General features: G+C 45.5%; 1 protein-coding gene across 6 annotated transcripts in view; it reads right to left on the bottom strand.

The window, feature by feature from the left end:
* ATXN7L1 (ataxin 7 like 1) overlaps positions 1-19,254 on the bottom strand; it is a gene marked incomplete at its 5' end in the record, with an annotated part of 234,863 nt that overhangs the window by 59,208 nt on the left and 156,401 nt on the right. For 2 of the 6 annotated variants that reach the window (XM_081147537.1, XM_081147538.1), the window contains one exon: positions 17,039-17,322. The exons of 3 other annotated variants lie outside the window; for them this stretch is intronic. Of the gene's footprint in view, positions 1-7,402; positions 7,481-17,038; positions 17,323-19,254 lie in introns of those variants that run through there. One more of the 6 variants, XM_081147539.1, reaches the window with a different exon arrangement.

Genomic DNA, 19,254 nt, shown 5'->3' with positions numbered 1-19,254 from the left:
TTTACCCTCAATTTGTGATTTTGCATAATAATAAATAGGTTAAAAAAGTTATTTCCTACTTATAAACTGTTCCATGTTGTTCAGATTGAATTAAATGTACCACTATTTCAGGATATCTCACTGTGGCCTGCGAGAAAGGCTATGTGAGAATTTAGAGTGGGGACCTTGGTCAGAGTGATCAGAGCTCACTCAGGAGATGGGTTTCACACTTCACTCAGTTAAGCTTTGAAAATGGGCAGAACTGGTCCTGGGTCAAGCAGAGTGAGGGGATTTTTTTCAGAAAGATCCATTTCTATTCAATCTGTGTTTCCCTGGTCTATAAAGGCCCATCTGTAGATTACTTACAGGGTTTTGTCTTTTGGCAGAGAGGTGGGCTGGGCTGGTGACAGGAGAAGACAGGGTCTGAGTTTCTTGTGAAAAGATGCTACTGTGCAGGTAGAATGTCTCTGAGTAAAGTGTTTCAGTTTTATCTTACAATCATTCTGATACAAGCCCTCACCTACTTTGGGTTTATTTACTTTTTTTCTGTTTTGGCCAAAAGAAGATCCTTATAATGATTTAAATGCTATTTGCCCTGCCCAGAAAGACTTTACAGAACATTGTGTTTTTTACTCACTTTAAAGTATTTTATAGACTGAAGCAATTTTAGAGAAAAAGAGCCTGTTCCTTCAAATTTTCTCATTCTTTGTTAATGTACACAGATGGATGAATGAGACTGTAATCAATTGATACTCTGGATTATTCTTTTTTAACTGACATTATTCCATTTATGTATTTCTGACTCCCATATAAGGTCATTTGAAATGGTTAGGTAATCCTCAATCATTGACATACTCTAAGTTAGTCACTCTTTTATTATCTACTTACTGTCTAACTTTTAAAAACATACAATTTATTTAAAAAGTGACTTAGGATCACTTCTTTCAGATAGAGTGAAAGGTTGGAGTAGTTTATAGCTTTTGCAACACTTTTTTCCCCAGACAGTGTGACAGAAAGATAAAACCAATCTATTGTACTAATGTTGAATATGAGTACCACTTACCTACTGAAGTGAAACACAAAACCACTGTCAGAACACCATGCAGAATGAAGTGTCTACTACATCAAACACAACCTCGGTGAGTGATCTGGGATCAGCAACCTTTGGTATCACCCATTCTGTCCTCTAGCCAATAGTAATAATACTTTATCAAGACTTTCCTATGTGCCAGGCATGCACATATATCTTATACTATTTAGTTCTTGCAATACCCTAAGAGAGGTACTATTATTATCTCTATTCTACAGACGAGGAAACTAAGGCTCAGAGGTATGAATTGCCCATGGTTATGGAGCTAGGAAACATCAGATCTGCACATGTCTTTAGAGCCTGTGGTCTTAACTCTGAGCTCTTCCACCTTGAAATGCCAGAGGTGCTGCAGCAGATGGGAATCATCTGGAAGAGCCCGCAGCCCCCCTCCTGTGATTGGGCATTTCAGCAGGGCACCTGACTCCCCTAGGGACAGGAAAGAAACAATGTGCTTGGGCAGCTTTTAGGTACCAACTAGCAACCCCGTACCATAGTCTGAGACTCCAACCCCCCAAAATTGGGTACCCCAGGACCAAAGAAATAAAAAACCAAATCCTTTTACTTTTTTACATTTTTACCACAGGCAGTCCAGACCACAGCCTCAGCAACTGGCTGTCCTAAGACCAGGCTTTACCATAGGTACTTTAACCATCCATATGTGACCCCAGGGCACAATCCTGGAGACTGGTTGTGTAGTGATTGGAGACCCTGACTCTTAGAATTCTAAAAATCTCCGTTAAGTGTGGGGAGCCCTGGTGTCTCCACAATTCTCTCCCCTTATTCTCTGCAGGTAAAATCCACCAGGTTTTCAGACAATTGCATTTTAGTAAAAATTCAGAGCACTCTCCTCCCCTGGTGCTTATTCACTGAGATATTTTCATACAGTATCAATGTCCCCATTTAAAACCTTAGCACAGATGCCTTATGAATGGCTGAGCAGGCCACCAGCACCCAATGTGGTGCCCTGTACCAGTTTTAGAAAGAACTTGTTGGGAATTTTCCAATATGGTTTTAAGGGGCCAGTCCCTTCCCAACGCTTCGAGCACCACAGTCACTTGTGGCCGACACGGTATGTGAGCTCACTCGGGCTTAGACTAGCACCTGGCTTTCTCATTTGACAGCCCTGAGTCTCCTTCAGGCTCAGCCTCTGAGGGCAGGTACCTGGCAAATCATTAGCCAGGTTCTATTTTATCAATGAATTCTATCTGTGTTAGTAGTCATGGTCAGGATGCTTTCCATAAAGGACAACTCAGGATTTCAAGGACCTTCTTCCAAAAGTAACTGCAGCTGGAGGGTGAGGGGCAGAGCATAGACCTCAGCAAGAGGAACCATGTAGGAACCACTTGATGAGGCAGGCATTTCCCCAGTTTACAGCTACGGAAACTGAGGCCAACTGTATTTGAGAAACTTGCCCAAAGCCACAAGACTGTTATTAAGTGGAGGAGCAGGGCCTAGAATCTGAGCTTGTGGTCTCACTTGCCACAACTGTAGTGAGACACTAAATATAGTGCCATGGTGGTCAGAGGAGGGATATTGAATCAGCCTTCCTCAGCAGGGGAGGAAATGAAGACACAGGAAAGACAAGTGGCCAAGGCAGGCCACGAGTGGCAGGCAGAGCATGCCAAGAAGTTTGTGTGCCAGCAGGGCTTGTGAGCTTGTCTGGAGCACCCACTCCCTCCTCAGGCTGGAGTACCTCTTTAAAAGATACCAGGGCCTGAGTGGCTGGGGGCAAGGAGGTCCTTATAGCATGGATGCCTGTCACCAATTAGCTTATACTACTGTCACCAATTAGCTTATACTAGGTCTTCTTTTTCTCTCTCGACTCCTAGCCACTGCCAGGCAACATGCACTGTGACAAATGCCAGTGTGGGCCAGTGGCTCACACGTTCAGATCTTAAATCCCCCAGGGTCTGGCTTGGTTTCTTGGTTATCTGGTCACTGTGTTTATTCATTCGGTCAGGAAGAGAAGCAGCATTTAAAAAAAATCCTCACCAGAAGAAGGCATATTCACTGATTTTTAGAGAGAGAGAGGAGGGGGGAGAGAGAGAGCGAGCACGAAACATTGACAGGCTGCCTCCTGTAAGCAGCCTGACTGGGATCAAACCTGCAACCTAGGTATGTGCCCTGACCGGGAATCAAACCTGAGACATTTTGGCGCAAGGGATGACGCTCCAACTGAGTCACACCGGCCAGGGTGAGAAGCATTATTTCTTGAGTGCCTACTATGTGTCAGCTCTTGTCATCTACCCAACAATCCCCACAAGTGGGTACTGTTAGCTCCTAGTTATAGATGGGAAATTAAACCTCAAATAGATTATGAAACAAGACCAAAGTCATGCAGACCTTAGCAGTTTGGAGGAGAGCCCAGGCCTACCTGGCTCTAGAGCCAGTACCCTTTCCACCATGCCACACTGCTGGGATGTTCTCTTCTCTCTGCACTTTAGCAACACAACCTCTAAGATGATTCCTGACAAAGCATTCCCCATTTTCAGAGCTGGCCCAGAACACAACTCTGAAGCTGACGAGAATGTGGGATCTTCCTTATCTCTCCCCCTTGGTAGCAGCATTCCATCTCACACCTACTCTTCTATTGGTTAGTTATACTAAGGTGCAAATTTGGGGCACCAACCACCACTGGGTAGGATTTGGGGTGTCCCAGGGACTTTCCAGGGCCCCAAAATACTGTCACCATCCCCTAAGGATGCCCCCACTAGACACCTAACCTATCTAAAAGAAAAAAACAACAACGCACAGCAAATACAAACCTGTGGGGAAACAAGCACATGTCCACCCTGCTGGGGGTACTTTCAAGGAATGATAGGTCTTTGGGGAGCAACCTGGTGATAATAAAAGGAACTAAAACACACTTATAGCCTTTGATTTGGTAATCTGGTAATTTTAGTCTGGAAAATAGACCTCAAGGAAATACCCCCCCCCCAAAAAAAGTTCAAAGATAGTCTCAGCAGCACTGTTTACGATAGTAAAAAATACCAAAATCAACCTGAATGATTTTTAATAAAATAATTGAAAATGACAGGTATGAGGTTTATCTCAAATTTAAGAAAATATTAAGGGCAGGTGTCTTGTTCAGTCTTTTATCCCTGGCATTCAGCTCAGGGTCTTGCCCTAATAGGCACTCACTATGTTTACTGTTGAAGAAATGAGTGTTGTGAGGACTGATAACACATGGAAGGTGGCTACCACAATGCCAACTCACAGTAGGGTCTTCATATAAGCTCCCTTAATACAAGAAAGTCCAAATCCACAAGAAAAAAAAAACCAAGAAAACTAAAAATATCACAAAAATATGTTAACACAAATCATTACTTTATAAAAACATGAAACACTCAATACACATATATTATCTATATGAATATATAAGGTATTTAGATGAAGAAATGGGAAGGATATAGGATGGACTGCTTTTAATAGGCTTTGTTTTTGTTAAAGCTGTTAAAGTCCATACAAGAAAAAGATTAAAAACAAACAAACAGCAACAACAACAAAACCACTAACGTGTTTAACCAGAGAGGTCAAAGGGGAGAAAGCAGGTACAAATACAAAGGTGGGAAGGAGAGAAAAATGTGTTAAAGTAAAATCTCATTAATTCACTCATTTCCTTGGCACTTACCATGTGCCAGGCACTGAGATACAAAGGTGGTGACAAACCAGACACTGTCATTGCAAAGGGTTCCCCCAGGGCAGGGAGACTCTCTCAAGATCCTGGCCTGGCCACCACTTTGTCACCCTGAGCAGTGGAGAATAGGCTCCCCTCAAGAGGCAAGCTGCTGCCTGAAGGATCTGAGGCCAGTGAACAGCACTCCTGCTCTGTGGGACTCTGCAATCCTCTTAACTAGGCCTTTTATTGCCCCATGTGTCCAGCGGCAGGATGGAGTGGAGGGGCTGACAAGGAGTTCCACTGGCATGGAACTTTTCCATCAGAGTGACCTCCCATCACAACTGCCCAACATACCCACTGCACAGGTCACACTAGTTTAAACATAGCAGCCACCACAACTTAGGTGAAAAGTGGTGGCTTCCAGTTTTAGGATAAGCTGCTGGATTCTACCTGAAGATGGTACAGCTGTCATCATCCCGGCCCTAGGGGCACCAAAGGGACAGGTGTAGCAGGCAGCTGAAGCTTCACAAAGCAGGAGGCACAGGCTGAGGGATCTTTGGGGAGAAGGTACATGAACAGGGATTCCCAATGTAAAAAATATCTGAACAGCTATACTGACTCTTCCCAATACTGTCTTGAGGCAAGCAACATCAGTGGCCTTTACCCAGGTGCTTGGGCTAAGCATATTAAAAAGTTCTGTCCCTGTCACAGGCATGCCTTGCCCACACTTCAAGAAAAGGAGGGAGGATCCTGATGCATGAGGCAGAGAAAGTATCCAGGCCACACTTACACCTCAGAGGCCACCTGGTTCAGCAGGGGGCTCTTGGGGCAGCAGGGCCAGGGCCCCCAAATATGTATGTTTTTAAAGGTCCTGAGGTGATTCTCATGCTCTGCGCCAGCTTTGGGAGCACTGGCAATATGGACCAAACACCACTGTCTTTGGAATCAGAAAGATCTGGGCTCAAATCCCAGCTCTGTCACTCATTAGCTCTGTTACTTGGGCAAATATTTTAACCCCTTAAGCTCCAGTTTCCTTACCTATAAAAATGGCAACAATGCCTACATCATAGAGTTTTGACTGGGAAGGTGCATCTTAGCACATATCACATGTTGTGATCATTGGTTTACTGGGCTAGGCATCCTGTCACTGAATGCTCCTCAAGGGCAGGTGTCTTGTTCAGTCTTTTATCCTGGCATTTAGCCCAGGGTCTCGCTCTAATAGGCACTCACTAAGTTCACTATTGAAGAAATGAGTGTTGTGAGGATTGATAACACATGTAAGGTGGCTACCACAGTGCAAACTCAAAGCAGGCACTTCATATAAGTTCCCCTAAGACATGAAAATGTACATTAAAACAAAACACAAGTAGTAGAACCATCCTAAGTGGGTGGTTCTCTGCTTTCTCCCTTCCCTGCATTAAAACTATTCCATTTACAAGAATCCTACTGGAGTATATTGTTTAAGCAACACAGGCCGAGCAAGGAGAGGCTACCGCTGCTTGATTTCTATCTGTACCGACCTCCAGGTTCAAGAGTGCAGGATCATTATCTCCTACAATAGGTGCAAAGTCTCAACTCACTGCTAAGCTCACAGCGTCACTCAGAACCACTCACCCCACACACAGGCTGTTGTGGTCCTACAGCAGCCACTAATAACGGAACCATTTCTGTTCTCCTTGGAGTGGCAGTTGGCAGTGGCAAACAGGAAGTTGTCTTGAAATAGGGTGTGGTTGTGCCCTGTCAATATATGCCAACAGAGACACACACTCCTCCCCACCCCCAGTCTCCTGTTTCCCTCTGCCCCCTTCTTTAGGAGCAAAAGGTCTGAATTATTTGGGTGAAAACAAAGCTTTTTACATGATTTAAGATCATCTATTCCCACCATACAAGAACCTAGGGCAGAAAGGAATCTAAAATATAGCAACGGTCTGTTTTCCTACCAGCCACTCACTTGTGGCACTGAGTTAGCAACTGACTGAGTGCCTGCGTGTGTGAGCTTTCCCCTTAACTTCTCTGTGGGCACACTGGAAACTAAGGCCAAGCTAGAAGCCAGGCCAGGTACACTGCCAATCACCTTGCCGAGCCAGCCAGCCTACCAGCAGGCGGGCCACCATGGCTTACTCAGGGCCCACTGTGCACACACTGGACCCAGAACCATCCATGAACAGGACAGAAGGAAATACACAGGTCACTAGTTTCAAGCAATTTTAAAGTTTGAGTAAAAGAGACCTGTAACATTTCTTAACACAAATCACATATACAAATAACAAAGAAAAATAACTGCCAAAGAGATAAATGCCTATAGTTGGAGCTACACATAAAAGCAGAGAAGTGGGGGGTGACAAGTTGGGGAGGTTCACTACAGCTGGCTCCCCGGTGCTATGACAGGTGTGCTATAAAATTTTCCACTCCATTCCTGCCCAGGCCCCGAGGCTTGTGCCTCCAGAAGTTCTGTCCAAAATAGACTGGTCCCCAACCCAGCCTCCTACTCCTGACCTCTTTCTGAGGCAGCTACTCTCCCCACTCCACGCCTCAGCCCTGGCTCTGCTCTGGCACCAGCCCACGGCCCAGGAGCACCAGCTCTGCTAAAGCTCAGGCTCGCTAACTGGATCGTGGGCTGACAGCATGCTCCGCCTGCCAGGCTCTCTACTCTGTGACCTGGGCCCAGCCCCACGCCATCCGCTGTGGCCAATGTGCCCTGTGCTCACACTTACACATCCCGGGGAGGCAGCCTTGCCGTTAGGATAAGGAGGCTGAGCCTGTGACACGCTGGGCAATGAGACTTGTGGGAGACGTTTCCTGGCTTCTGGCGGAGCGCCCCGGCCAGTCAGAACGCACCACTTCCCCTTTAAGAGAGCACGCCCAGATGCGATTAGGGAAAGGCAGAAAGAAAAGCCCGGAACAGTCAGGGTTGTATCCTGAATTTGGCAGATGAACTTGGGTTTTCCTGAACCGCACACACAAGGTGTGGTCAGAGGCAGCGGGCTCCTCTGAGGCTGACTGGAGCAGTCCCTGTTGGGGAAGGGCCGGGCCTTCCTACAGTCCCACAGTGTGACGGCCACGTGCGAGCTGCTGGGCCCGGCTCCCGGAGCTGCTTTTCTCTCTCCTCCACCTGGTCCCAGGCAGCCTGCAGGAGCCTCACACTTTCTACTCCCCCTTCCCTCAGGGCCTGTCCATCCTGATGGGCAGAGTCCACTGCAATACCTCGCAATCTGCTTTGGAGAGTAGAGACATCATTATAAAGATGAAAAAATACTTTTGTGGGACATTTCAACTATTAATTCAAACAGGGAGTTTTCATTCATTCTGGACATTTCAAAAGTTTATGCCCTGATCCTGGCAAAGGACAGTAGATTGGGGGCAGGGGGGTTCAAAACAACAACAACAGTTCATAAAAAGTCACATGTTGTACAATTCCATTGATATGAAATATCCAGAATAGGTAAATCCACAGGGACAGAAAGCAGATTAGTGATTGCCAGGGGCTGGAGGAAGAAGGGTGTGGGAAGTATCTGCTTAATTGGTATAGGGTCTCTTTGGGGGGTGCTGAAAATGTTTTCGAACTACATATAGGTGATGGTTGCACAACATTGTGAATGGACTCAGTGCAGCTGAATTGCATGCTTTAAAATGATTAATTTTGTTATGTGAATTTCACCTCAATTAAAAAAACACCCCAGTGGTAGAGTGTATTTTGGGCCGTTTTCTCTTCTACTTAGATGTCTCCTGTGTTTCATCCAACATTTCTTTGTAAAATATGGCTATTACCTGATAAATCTTTAGTTAACCCTGGCTAAGGAGTATATGCCTTTTTGTTTTGTTTTGCTTTTTTGTTAATCCTCACCTGAGGATACTTTTTCCATTGATTTTTAGAGGGAATGGAAGGGAGGGAGGGGGAGGAGGGGAGAGAGAGAGACAGAGAGAGAGAGGGAAAGAGAGAGAAACATCGATGTGAGACACATGGGTTGGTAGCCTCCCACATGTGCCCCGACCTGGGCTGGGGATTGAGCCTGCAACCCAGGTATGTGCCCTTGACTGGGAACCTAACTTGAGATCTTTGGGTGCGTGGGCTGACACTAACCACTGAGCAACACTTCCCAGGGCTGAGTATATGCCTTTTAATAAGAAAAAATAAAAACAAACTGTTAAGAGACAAAAGTTTCCAACACCCACAAGTATGGCTCTTATAGAGCATTTCATACTGCGAGGAGGTAGCATCATTTCGAACCATGCCACATAGCTAGTCAGTGCCTACTTGTCTTTGTGAGGCTGTCTCAGGTTGGGACCATCCTGTCAGCAGCTGACAACGTAACCAAAGCCAGAGTAAGGGAGTCTCCCATGGGAGAAATATGCAGGAGAACATGACATTGGGCCTCTGGGTTCTTGGCTTTCTTTTCCCCTCTTGTAGAGAGTTTCTTCCCAGAATGAAGAATAATTAATCAGTTTTTTGCTGATTTCTGAGGGGGCTGTGCTGGATGGCATAGCAGAACTGTTTTGTACAATTCCATTTCTTTGGAATGGATCCAGTGGGAACAAGGGGGTGTGACCTGACTATGCACCTGACCTAGCTACCCTGGAGGGAGCATCTAACCCTCCTTTCTCTGTCCTTGGCCAGAGACAGCCTGATCCTGAGGGTAAGGCTGTGAGCCTTGTCCTCCAGACCCTAGGCCAGTGGGTCAAGGGTTCATGGGCACACTTCCCCAACTCAGAGTCAAGAGAAGGCCTGCTGGATGTTGCAATACTTAGAAGAAACACAGGTGAAAGGGCAGGCCCCATGGCCCAGGAGCCTGAGTCTTTTCAGAGACAAATGTGAACAGCTTTCCTAGAATTTGTATTCTGATAGTTCCAGGATGACCTGGAGGACGGAGATTTGAACAGCTGCCATGGGTCAGCTCTCCCAGAGCCCTTAGGTCCTTCTGGAGCACTCTGCCCTGCCTCTTTCACCCTGTTCTCTCTCCTCACTGAAGGTGCCAAGGTAATAAGTAGGTGGCCTAAGTTCTCAGCAAACAGATGGCTTAAGATAAAAAGATGCAATATTTATACTGCTCTATCATCTGAGGAGTAGGAATTGTAAACCTTAATCCTAAATACAAAAACAGGCAGGTTCAACCCAATAAAAAAATGGGCAAAGGACTTCAACAGATATTTCTCCAAAGAAGATATACATACGGCCAACAAGCATTTGAAAAGATGATCAACATTATTAGTCATTAGGGAAACGCAAATCAAAATCACAGTGAGATACCACTTTATACCTACTAGGAAGGTTATAGATAAAAACAAAACAAAACTAAATGAAACGGAAAGTGGAACCCTTGAGCACCATTGGTGGGAATGTAAGATGGTGCCACCTCAATGAAAAACAGTATGGTAGTTCCTCAAAATATTAAACATAGAATTACCATATGATTCAGCAATTCTACTACTAGGAATATACCCCAAAGAACTGAAAACAGGAACTCAAACAAATCCTTGTATATGAAGGTTCATAAAAGCACCATTTGCTAAAAGGTGGAAACAACCCAAATGTCCATCAATGGATGAATGGATGTACAAATTGTAGTATATACGTACAATGGAATATTATTCAGTCATAAAAAAAGAAAGAAATACTAATACATGCTACAACTGGATGAATTTAGAAAACACTATGCAAATGAAAGAAGCCAGAAAAAAAGGTCACATTATTGTATGAATTATTCATATGATTGTCCAGAATAGGCAAATCCATAGAGATTGAAAGCAGATTGGTGGTTTCCAGGGACTCGGGGGAGACAGACGGGGAAATAACTGCTTAATGGGTATGAAGTTTTATTTTAGAGTGATGAAACATTTGAAACTAAATAGAAGTAATGGTTGCACAATATTGTGAATGTACAATGCCACTGAATTGTTTGCTTTAAAATGGTTAATTTTATGTTGTACATGGATTTCACCTCAATAAAAAAAGCCCTGCAGAACACAAGGGCCAGCACAATCCACAAACACAATAATCAGTTTCAGAATAACTGACAGTTACCTTCAAAGCCCTTCTTGGAATCACTTAAAGGAGGTAATTTTTAAGTTAAGGTAATTAAGGTGGCCAGCAGGACAAAGGGCAGACAGGCACTCCAACACAGCAGTTCTTTTTAAAAATAAATTGATTTCATAGAGAGAGAGAGAGAGAGAAAGAGGGTGGGGGAGAGAGAGAGAGAAACATTGATGGGTTGCTTCCTGCATACATCCCGAACTGGGATCAAATGCACAACCTGGGTATGTGCCCTAACCGGGAATTGAACCCGCCACCTCTTGGTGCACAGGACAACACTCCAACCAACTGGGCCACACTGGCCAGGGCAGCACAGCAGTTCTTACACATGGCCAATTCAGGTTCATGGAAAAGTGTTATTTGTCTAAAACACACATGCACACACACATGCATGCGGCAGGCTGCACTATTTACAAACAGGACACTGAGGCACAGCTCACATCTGGCAGCTCCCTCATCCCTGATACAGCAGTCATCTTCACCACAGAAATCACCATTCCAATGATGGAACTGTTTCCACCAAAGAGACCCGGGTCTTAAACCCTAAAATGGGACAGAGTAACAGACTCCGATAGGCAAGAAACCCCACAGGTAATCATTCTCTGCTAACCCGTTGGCCCCCTTCCTGGGGCTGTCGTCACTGCCTCAGCTTGGCATTTCCACTGCAGGTTGATGAGTGGATGGTGCTTTCCAAGTGCACACCGGTGACAGTTCTTCCCTACGCGGAGCTGCTCTGTAATGCCTGCACATTAGTCCCATTTCTGCCCTATGGGTGTCACCTTGAACCAGTCCAGTGCCCCTTCCATGCGGCACCTTGCCAAGTATTTGTTCCCTGAAGTACTTCTCCAGGCTAAATATCCCAGATGTGTTTTTTAAAAACCATTCCTCACAAGACATCATTTTCATGATTCCTCCTGATCTCTGGGTCCTCTTTAGCTCCTGCTGTCCTTCCTAAACTGTGGCACTCAGAAGGGAGAGCATTACAGACAGGATCTGAGCGGCTCCTTGTGGTTTTGGATATTATTTTCCTATTAATGCAGTTGAAGAGCCAACCTAAACATTTTATTTCTGGTAGCTGCATCACCCCTAAGTCTTATTTCCTACACTTTGCTGCCAAGCCTCTTATCCACAGGTATCCTTTAAAAATCTCACCTTGTTGGAGTGAGTCCACTGTTCCAGCCTGTTGAGATCTTTTTGGACCCCAGCCCATTAACGTAACCATTTTCCTTCCCAAATCTACCACCTGAAAACTTGATAAGACTGCCACTAATGGCATTCTTTTTCCAAATCCTCATTTATAATGTGGAAGAGGACAGGGCCAAGTATGCAACATGATATATCCCACAGCGTAACAGTGACCTGTGAACAACACTCTTGAAGTGTGACTCTACCAAGCCACCTGCCATTCAGGTCAGGTGTGTCACTTGACCCACATTTCTTCATCTTCCCTGGTAAGGATCTCATGGACAACTGACAAATGAGGCTAATGATAGTCTCCTCTGACCAGTGGTTGAAAAGACTAAGAGGAAAGCTCTTAGAGCAGGGCATTGCACACAGCGAGCAATCAAATGTTACCTTTATAACAGAAAAGAAATACAGTAATAGAAAAAACACACCTGTTTTTCCAATTCCTAGACACTACCCTCCTTATTGGTATCCAAATACAGACATTAAGTTGAAATCAACAGAAGAAGCACTGGCATCCAAGAGTTGGAATCTGAATCCTGGAAATCCTTCTAGAATTTCCATGCTCTGAGGTTAACAATACCTTGCCCTTCCAGGGCCATGAGGGGAGTCAATGAGATCAGGCACATAAAAGAGGTTTAAAAGTTGAGTCAGGCTAAGCAAACATAAAAGAAGAGTATTATAATTATTACTGTTATAAATCTCTCAAAGATACTGTTTCCATTGGTAGAAACCTGCCTGTTAAGCCAAGGAAGAACCTATAGATGCACGCAGGCTGCCAGAAGGGAGTCTTTCAGCACAGAGCAGCTGGACTGCTGCAATGGAACAGATTTCAGATCTCCTCTCCCAGCAGTAATCACCATCTCTCTCATCTTAGACCAAAACCCAGGCTGACTTATAAAGGGTAATAGTCTCCACTACCCTGCAGGCACCATTGTCTCTCCATCATCACCTTGTTGAGACCAGGACCTGAGTGATCTGCAGCAGAGATCAGGCAGGTAATGAAGGGCTGGGAGGGTTGCTTTTAGCTTTCCTGTGGCTTGACCCCAACTAATTCTTGGGTTTCTATCCTGAATGGCAGTTTCTAAGAATACCAGGCTTTTGGCTTGGATATTCTCAGGGCAGGCCCCCAGGAACCCAATTCTTGTCTTAGTTGAGGATGTTTGCCTCAGGGAAGAAATGATCTTCACTGAGACAAGATGGGGGGTAGGTTGCAAAGGGCTCTCAGAGGCTAACCTGTAGGTCTCTAGCATCTCAGAGTCAATATGTCCCATAGCAGGGGAAGAGGGAGAGAGAACTGGTATGGCCTACCATATCCTCCTGGGAAAAGAGCAGCAGTTAAAATGTGAGGCAATAACTGGCTAAATTCTCCTCTCCCAGTCCATATAAAGTTGGTTTCCCAACTTCCAGGGGCAATGAATGCTGAGGGCAGATTGAAAATATATATCTACATATAACTGTTGGCAAAACACTGAGAGGATCATGCTAATGAATCTATTAACAGATCAGGGAGTTTGCCACCGGGAGGAAGAGGCCCAGAGGGAAGGTACCAATTTCTGTCAGGTGACTTCTGGAGCTCACTAGTCTGCAAGCTACTCTCTCACTAACCCTACCCCTACAATAGTCTCCCTCAAAATAGGTGGGCTGCTGAAGTCACCTAAAAATCATTATGGGACACATGAAAGCTAACTCAAACTTTCACAGCCACTGGTGATTTCTTGTGACATTTGAACATATTCTTGTCTTTTTCTTACTGCATTTCCTTGATGATGCACCCACACAGAGAGATGGTGCTTGGTTCTACACATGCAGATGTGCAGGAATGAGTCCCAGATGAACCTCTGCACCATGGTGGTCACTGCAGTGTTCTGATGCTGTGCCAGCAAAGTTCAAGCAGGACCAGGCTTAGGAGACTGGTGTTATGAGCTACATTCTGAACCCCTACCCTAAATTCATATGTTGAAATCCCAATCCTCAGGACCTCAGAATGTAAGTGTATTAGAAATAAGGTCTTTAAAAAGGTGATTAAGTAAAAATGAGGCCAGTTAGGGTGAGGCCCTAATCCAATGACTGGTGTTCTTATAAGAAGAATATGAGATACTAGGGGTATATGCACACAGAAGGACAACCATATGAAGCAGCAGAAAGAAGCCACCATCTGCAAGCCAAGGAGAGAGGCCCCAGGAGAAACCAGCCCTGCCCGTACCTTGATCTTGGACTTCCAGCCTCTAGAGGAGGCTGTAAGAAAATTGATTTCAGTTGTTTATGTCCCCCAGTCTGTGGTATTTTGTTGTGAAAGCCCAGGGAAATTAATATAATTGGTTTACCTGAAAACTATTCATGGTAACTGGATAAGGGAGAAAAAGTATAGTATGGAGGGTAGAGGACAAGGGACTCCTAACCTCTGACATACAAGAGATTGACTGCATCTTCCTCCTTGGTTTAGCGTGCCATGCCAATGGCAAACTGTAGCAAGGTCAAGGTGGGGACAGTCTCCTGATTCTTGGCATTTGGCAAATCCTGCCTGCCCTGGAGGCCTGAGGCTGAGGTAGTCTACAGGTGCCTAGCAGCTGGTCTGAAACAGCATGACTTTAAACCACAGCGTGGGAGAAACCAACTTTTATCAGCTTACTTTCTTATTTGGCCTCTTACCTTTGTGGGATGTGATGAATCTGTTAGTCATTTGCTATCCTTCCAGAAAAAGATAAGATCATGGGGATGAGTGGGCTAATGGCAGTGATGTAGCCACCAGCACATTCACAGGTAGGACAAACAGAATCAGACCATCTGGCCCAATGCTGTTTTTCACCAGGGATCCACCCAACCTCCAGGTTCTACCTGGAAGCCTTGGTCCTCCCTCAGACTCCTAGACTCTGCTAGACCCTGGGCTTCCCATTGAGTGTGGGGTAGATAGAACCACTTCCCTGGGGGCCAGGAGAGGAGAGGAACCCACAAATGCTCACTACTGCTAAGGGGCCCAGACATAGTGGTTGGTGGGACTCAAAGATCAATCCAACATTGATCTCTCCCCTGGCTGGGGGTGGTGGTGGTGGGAGGGCAAGGGGTGGGAGGGAAATCAAAGCAAGAAAGGAGGGTGTTTAAAAGGTAATGTCAGGCAGACAAGCGGAGGGGCAACATGCTCTAGGGGACAGAACTGACAGGCTGGCAAATGGCAACGCCTTTACTTTCCCAAGGATAGCGGGTTTGACCAATTCAAATGCAAAAGTTCCACGGCAGGATGACTGGGAAACCTTTCAGTATTCATTGCCATCGTTCTCCAAGTCCCACATAAAGGCCTGAAGGGTCCCTTCGAGTCTCTTCATTCACTCTGAGGTTATTTACACAGTGGGGCGAGAGCCCCCATAATCACTGTTAGCTGAGATGCACACAAACCAACACACACCTCAAACCTGAGGCTTTCAAAAGGGGGGTCTCAAATTCTATCCCAACCTGATCCACTGGAGGAGGAAAGGGGAAGTGTAATAGCGGTCCCATCCATGGAGCAGATTTGAATCAAATTAGAACAAAGAATATGAAACATCTTCAGTGCAGCCAGTTCACCCAGTTTGGATGGGGCAATGAGGAGGTGAAGGTCTGATGGGTGATGTGGTCCTGAGTTCAAACTCTGCAGCTCCACTATGCAAGCCAAGCCAAAGCTCCAGCTCCAGCCTTTCCTACTGAGACAAAAGGGCTAGCCTTGTCCTTCACCAGCTCAGTGAGGCTAGCATGAGAAAGCACCGTGCATGCTCTTGAAAGCAAGGCAGGCTGATCATTATTCTCTGCAAGCAAGGTTAGAAGAGACCAGAAAAACAAACTCTCCCTCCCCCCAATAAAATCCCCCAAGCCCCACTGCTTTCATAGATGAGAGAAACATGAAGAAAAAGAAATCTGCTCTTGGCAGCACTCAGCAGTTATAACTCCGCCAAGCCTCGGCCTAATGGTCACATTTACTACCTTGGAAATTTCCGTTTCAACTCTCCATTTCCATTTGTGTGTGTGAGTCGGTGATGCTGGGGGTGAGGGGAGGTTTGGACCTGTCTGTGAGGGACCCAAGACCTGGATCAGGGCAAACTCCTGACTTAGAAGGTCTTTCATGGCCCAAAGTATGCTTAATGTTTTCTACCTCGATTTCGATTTGTTTGGTTTAAAATATTTAGCCCCAGGCACAATGAAGTGTCTCATTTACAACGTTCTCCTGGACCATTAGACTGGGAATCCACACTCATTATGCTGATGAACATGCTACTTACCCATGCAAATTCCAAGAGCTGCTGACACAGAGATGGGAGGTGCTCAAGGTAGCTGTCAAGGGCTGATTTAATTACACAGTCATTCAGTGGGCAAAGTGGAGCAATTTTTAGCCAAGTGTGGTAGTAAATATTATGGGAAACCCTTTCATAGAGTGCTAATTCTGGCTTAGTGATTTCAAACGTGCTTTAGTTCCCATTCAGACACTCACCCCCAAAGGTGGTAGGCCAGACCATAAAATCAAACAGAATGCATTATCCGGTATAACGTTTGGCAGTTGATTATTTTTTTAAGTGCTGTAAACACCTGAGTATCACTGCCATTTAGGTGAGGACAAACTTGAACACCCAATAACTTCCTGCGGCTCTCAAGCCTTCCTCTGCCCCTCCCCCAGGCTCTCTGAGTCCCGCCGACCGGCTCTGGGCAGGCAGGGGACACCAGCTAGCACTGCTCCTGCGGGTTGGACAAAACAAGCATCGCAAACCCACTTGGACGTTTGAAACAATACCCAATCACTGCATCCACCCTCCCGGGGCGCCCCAGAGGAAATGGCTTCATTACTTTCATTTTACTCCACTTGTGACCGACCAAAGGAAAACAACACGTCCTAAGACAACTATCAGGGAATCTGATATCGGCGGCCCGAGCGTATGCTCCGGAATGTAATCAAATGACCTGGCGGAGAAATTAATTTTCAGGAGTTAAAATAACCCTCTGCTGCACATACACTGCCGTTTGTCTAACTGCAGAAACGGATTTCACTTTTCACAGTCAGGGTAGAAAACGCACGCATCCCCGTTTTTTCGAAAAAGTCTATAAATAACCTAGGATCAGCAAAATTATGCAAAACATCCTGCTAGTAGAAGAAATGTAAACTAAAACCACTTACAGAGACTCAGGCTGCCAACTTAATCTGATTCTACGACGACTGTAAACATGTTGTACTTTTGGAACCTGAAGCGATCCACACTAGCACGGATGCCGTCAGAAGAAAGAAAAAAAGAAAAAAGAAGAAAGAAAACCCCACAACTAAACAACAACAAAAGCCCAGCCCGACAGGAGCACCGACTCGGTGTTCTGCACGGTCCAGGGCCACGGCTGACCAGCTGCAGTCAGCACCAGCTATCCCCGCGCACACGCCAACTGTTTTGACTACAGGCACTTGTTAAACACAGAGTTTCAGGTCCTACCAGTTGGACACCAGAAGTTCACAGAACTGACCCAGTGCCAAGAACAACAAGCACGGAAAGCGAAACGGCTGCCTCGTGCGCCGTGTTTTTGTTAACTGTTTATGCAAACCACAGCAATTGGGTAACCATTAAGAATAAAACAAACCTTAAATAACAAAAGCAAAAGATTACCACCTTGAAGGAAATGTAGATGTTGGCAGATAAAGGACACTCTTCAACCTAGTTTATTGGTGGGGTGGGTGGGGGCTTTTCGGAGAGAATGGGGGGAGGGGCAGGCGTCACATGACAAACTGCGGTTATTAGAAGGAACTGACAGGGTTGCTTCCTTGAAGCATCTTTTACTTAGAGATTGATTTAAGAGATTTTGCAAATGCCAAGGCCTTGGTACACATCTGGAGTGACTGCAGGGGCATTGGAATTTGTTAGTTAGTAAATCCCATAGGAGAAAAAAAGGGGCCGTGCTGAATGCAGTTTTCAAGACGCCGGAAAGGGGCCCTGGCGGGGTAGCTCAGTTGGTTAGCGCGTCCTCCCCAAACGTCAAGGTTGGGGCTTATCCAGGGTCAGGGCACATATAAGAATCAACCAATGAATGCATAAATAAGTGGAACAACAAACTGATGTGTCTCTGTCTTGCTCTCCCCTCCCCCCAAATCAATTTAAAAACAACAACACAGGAAAGGGACTTCCAAGTTCCCAGCTCCTAAGCCACCGAACCAGGTAGGAAGCAAAGGGAGGGGCAGCTATTTCTGACCTGGTCCTGAGAAAGGTTTCCCTTTCCCCTTTGAGTTTAAGATTGCTAGGATCAACCTTTGTCCCACATCAGAACTAGAGTCTGTGCTCTCTTCCGGTTATAGTGAATCAAGTATTTTCATCTGACAAAATAAAATAAAAGGGAATGCTTAATTAAACCACTTATTTCACAAGGTTTTCCATTACTTTCTCAGAATGCATCAAGCACCGTCTCATTTTAGGACCAAGACAATTAACCAGATAAAATTTTATAGTTATCTGAGAACTGGGGTGTGGATGCAAGAATGAGAAATTTTAAACTGCCCAGTGAACTCAACTCTCACCCCCTCCCTCCCCTGCAGTCCATCCATTCATCTATCCCTCCATCCATTATCTATCTCTGATTTGAAGAATTAGGTATTGTTTCTTCCCACTCTAGAGGTCTAGGGGAAAGTAATACGTAGAAAAGGGTTGTTTGTAAAAGCCACTGTAACCTTGGCCAGATTCTCATTTATTCTGGAAAGTAAATGTAGTTCCTCTGGTTCTGGGGGGTCACCAGTGCAATGGTGGTGGATATGAACCCACACAGAGGCTGCCCCTTTCCTCCCAAAGGAACCCACATTTTATTACAAACTATATATAGAAATGGTTTCACTGGGATCTTAAATGAAGCCCCCTGGAATGAGATCCAGCCGTTTCATGACAGATCCAGAGAGAAGAGCAAAGGCAACTCAGAGCACCCAAGACAAAGGAAGGAGCAGGGGAGGAGGAATGCTGAGGGGTTGGAGAAGAGAAGAGGGAAGGGATGCATTGGTGAGAAGGTTCAGGTCTGGCAAAGTGAGTCTTAAACCAGTCCTGGCCTTGGCTGGAAACTGACTCCTTAAGGCAGCCTCGGAACTTCTGTGAGCCCTGCTGCTCACTTAGAACTCCATGGTTTCCATGTCTCCTTCGCACACATTCTATTATTTGATCCTCAGAAGCATCCTGAGAGATAGGGAGGGCTGGTGTTATTATCCCCATTTAAAAGGAGGCAAAATGAAGCTCTGAGAAGCCTTGGTCTTAGCCTCACGAAAGATGACTTGTGCTGGTGTGGTGTTTTATTATTCACAAAGCACTTTAAAAGCTTTATTAGTCCCATTTTTACAGATAGGTAAATTGAGATTTTGGAGAGGCCACAAATCATGTC

The sequence above is a fragment of the Miniopterus schreibersii genome (assembly GCF_964146895.1).
Source record: "Miniopterus schreibersii genome assembly, chromosome: 9".
NCBI lineage: Eukaryota > Metazoa > Chordata > Mammalia > Chiroptera > Miniopteridae > Miniopterus > Miniopterus schreibersii.
This window is presented reverse-complemented; position numbering and strand designations above follow the sequence as displayed.